The sequence below is a fragment of the Pleuronectes platessa genome, chromosome 3 (genome assembly GCF_947347685.1).
Source record: "Pleuronectes platessa chromosome 3, fPlePla1.1, whole genome shotgun sequence".
Taxonomy (NCBI): domain Eukaryota; kingdom Metazoa; phylum Chordata; class Actinopteri; order Pleuronectiformes; family Pleuronectidae; genus Pleuronectes; species Pleuronectes platessa.
This window is the reverse complement of record NC_070628.1, coordinates 27,574,603-27,579,023: the sequence shown is the minus strand read 5'-3', so window position 1 is coordinate 27,579,023 and position 4,421 is coordinate 27,574,603.

Below are 4,421 nucleotides of genomic sequence, written 5' to 3'. Positions count from 1 at the left end.
CCGTTACTGCAGCCCGTGACATGCACTCTGTTAGAGCAGGAATAATAGCCTCGGGCTCAGTGAATGACAGCGGGAATCATAAAGATAGTTTACCTTTAAACAAAGTGATGAGCTCCTGTATTACTAATGACTTTTGTTTGCTTCTGTCATCAAAGAATAGAGACTTATATGCCTTGTGAGTCGTAGTGACATTGAATCTGAAATGCTTTTTTAAAAATACCTGAATATCAATGAAAAAGAAAGAAGAAAAACATTCCTGAAGCCCAGACAAAGAACTGTCTCTCAGTGGTTCTGCTGTGAGTTGTTTTAATTCTGCATGTAAATTAGATAAAAACAATTCTTCTCTGTAGAAGAATTGACTGTATTCTTTCTGTATAATGTTCTTTGTTGTTGTTGTACTGTAGATGCTTTGAGCCAGATCTGTGTTTTCTCTCAGTGCAGCTGAAGAACACGTTCTGCAGCATCATAAAGGCACATTTCCAGAAGTTAAAAAATATATGTTTAGTTTTATCCTCACAGAGTTTGAGATTGTGCGACTAACATTAGATCAGAAGAGAGAAAACAGAACACAGTACACAGTGATGTCCCCATGATGTCATTCTTACATATGACCGTACATTTATTTTCCAGAAGCTTTTGGTTGTGTCCATAATCCTATAGGATGCAGAGATACCTGGAAAAGTGCATTTTGTACATGTATGACATGATTTTCTTTCTTCTTTGTGACGTCTTCTCGACTCCAATTATCATATGATAATATGATGGGGAATCATTTTCTGATCAATAAAAGCTTTAGATTGTCTAATATGTTTTTGGTCCAGATTTTTTGTTGACCTCCACTTTTGGAATTTGCCTGATCAACTCCAGACGTGGAGATACTATAACATTATTTAAAATCTGTCAATGCACAGACACACACGCACACACACAGTCTTGTCTCCATAACTTAAAAGGACATTACATCGACTCACACTGATATCCTGGAAACTTACCATAACTTTAACCATTACTATTACTTGCATAACCCTAACCCTTTACCTAAGCTAAACCTACATTTAACACATGTCTTCACCTTCCCTTAATGATTATGGCTGTAATACTTCATGTTGGTTGCCACCCACCAATAAACCGAACAAAGAAGAAGAATGTATATAATTCCCCATTATGTGAGCGTATTAACAGATTTATGTCCCCACAACATGACTGATACCTGGAAACACACACACACACACACACACACACACACACACGATAGCAAGGCTGCAAATAATCTTTTCACTGGTGTTTGGGGGATGGATGTGGATTTTCTTTAGCTACAACATACGTGAAATCATTATTTTTTTGGGCCAGTTGGGGCACAGGAAAAAACTGAAAACGGCCACTGATGTCATCACCTCACCAAGTTGTCAGACCAGTGTGTTTCCGATACTCATTGAAGACATGTGCCACCATATCTGCTAAATGGTGTGGACCTGCTGCTCTCTGTGTTGTTAGGTGCTGCCAGTGGGAATAACTGAGCTTTCATGCAGAAAACTGCTGACTTCTGCTGCAGGACACAAGGTTAATAAGAGTGGGTTTGCTGTGATTCATTTATGTAACATGCCCTGTGGACCCATCACATCTTTCCCATCACAGATACATTGATCAGATGGATATTCATTTATAGGACAAATTAATCATATGTGGTACGTTCTGGTATTCTGGAGCGTGCATTTGTTGAGTCGGGATTTAAATATCTGTGAATCTTATTTTACATCTGACTTATGTGGGTGTGACAAAAACGAAAGTGGACAAGAAGATTTTAGATTTCAAGAAATAAAGAAACATTTCTTATCTTTTGAAGGATGAGTGATGAGTTAATAAAAAGACTGAAATGTTCTTGATTAAAACATTTGAGTTACCATGTTCAAAATACGTGTTGATTTGACAGCAAATTAGACAGCAACACATTGTGATGATCTCCATTTGCTCACAGGTCAATGTTCCAGTCTCCACTGATGCATTTGACCTTCAACTTTAAACCAGCCAGCTCGGTTTTGTTTTGGTCTTTGTTCAGGCTAAAATAGTAAAAAAAACAAAACACTATTTTTGAGTCTTGTGTGTTGGTTTCCAAACTCTCGCTGCTTTAAAGGTTTTCGGTACAGGGAGTGATGACTGAACTCCACACCCAGCAGCTATCTGCTATTATACAGGTATGTCTGTGTGCTGGCAAGTGGGGATCTTAAGACAAGACACTACAGGTGAATGGGATACAAATTTGAAAAAGATATCACCATGGAACTTTCCGAGTGGATTACAAACGTTACATTTTTCATGCTTACAAATCCTATTTTGCGAAAATGTCCTTTGGATCAGCAGATGCAAATTTGATAAAGTCTAGTCAAATAAAAATCTCAATATGCATATTGGAAATTTCCTTTCCAATAGTCTCAGAGAAAAAACATTGTGCATGTTTTCTTCTCTTCTTATCCCATTTAGAGGATCAATCATAACAGTTTCAAGTTACAGATGAAATGTAATCTGTGTAAAAATGTAAATGAAATAGTGGCTAATGTAAATCAAATTGAAAAGTTATTTCAATTCAGTGTCAAGTTACCATTGTTAAAAGTACCACTGGTCATACATATCCAGAGCCGGCCCTAGCCTTTATTAGGCCTTTAGGTTTGGGGGGCCACCAGCGCCTCGTGCCACCAAAATTATTGACCATATACTGTATGTCAATGCTTGATCATTCAGACACTGTCCATTTACTCTACTGAAAGTACCACAAACAAACCACATAATTTTCCTATGAATCATGTCTCCACCATCTTATCAACAGGCAACCTGCCAGCCAAAGGTGTTTCACAACATCTGTGCATCATAAACTCATTTTGTGTAATACCATTTTAGAGAAGATAGTGTGTGACTCATCACTGGCTCTGCTACAAATCCACCCACACAAGCTACAGAGATTGGTCAGAGATATTTGACAGAAATCCCTTGTTTATGAAGTGTTAACTGTTTTGACATGATCATGCTCTACTCTTTTCCTAATCTGATGACAACAACTAAAGCTATAAAGCAGAGATACTTAATTACACTTATTTTAATTTAGTCATCACTATGCCATTTATTATTATATTTGTTTGTGTAAAGCACTTTTTTATCTTGTTTAGATAAGTGCTATACAAATAAAGTATGTAATATAAATATACTGTATATTCAAATATGGTTTAAAATGTCTTCTCTAAGATAATTGGCCAAGAAAGTAGTGACTTTATTCAGGTCTGAGTCAAAGCTCATGTTAAGGCTCTATGTGTATGCATGCTGACCATACAAATGACAAGGCACAATATGGGATCAAATATTTTCAAATCACATGGTCGTGTGAGACATTATGTCGTCATTAAAGGTTATGAACTTGATTCAGGACTCCATATTTGCATATTCTGTGGAAAACCCAAATCTACAGTTTTGACATGTGTACATTTTTTACCTTTTAAGTCGGGTGTTTAGGGAATCAGATTCCACACAACTCAAATCATAAAGGAGTCAAGTTTCACTCAAGTCGACAGCTCCGCTATATTCTTGTTCAAATCAAACATCGGTGAGTTGGGTTAACTGAATGAGCTGCAGACTGATCTGTATCTTTTAGTTAGCATGTGAGATCCTCTAAAGAGCAAACACATATAATCAAAGACACGTCCCAGATATTCATGAACGTTGTTGTTCAGAGATAACGTGCATGTGTGGAATCTCAGTGTAGCCACAAGGCAAGTCAGGTGACAGCTTTGACCTTTATTCTATGCATCATAGAAGTAACATAATATATCAATAAAAGTGTGATGTGACTCATATCTAATGCATGAGGCATTGATGGGCAGGTGCTCAAAGCATGTCCCAGGAAATTGCCTAAACTCTCCTACCATAAAAATACTCTTTATGGATACAGTTTCTGTGAAACCAAACAGAAATTTGTTTCATTAAATATAAAAGAAAATTAGTAAAATAAAAAGGCACAGCGAGTGCATGTTATTTTGAACATTCATGTGGTAACATATACAAATAAGCATTGAAAAAAAAATCATTTTATTCGGTTAACTTATTCACCCATCTTTGCATGCCAACTCAGTCAAGATCCAACATGATCATGTTAAATAAGATGTAATCACATGACCAGATCTGGCATTTCACTCTATCACACATGATAAGACTGATTGTATTCCATTTGTGCTTCTTCAGTACACATGTATTTAAACACAAATTAATTTCTAGTCACTGTCCTCCTCACATTATTCCAGCAGTAAAATGTAGACTGTAGTGTGATACATTGATATTTGAATTTTCCTGTATAATAAATACTAAATATAAAGAAAATCATATAGCTAACTGTCAGACTAAATATATCATATTATACTACTAATTATTTGAACATTTTG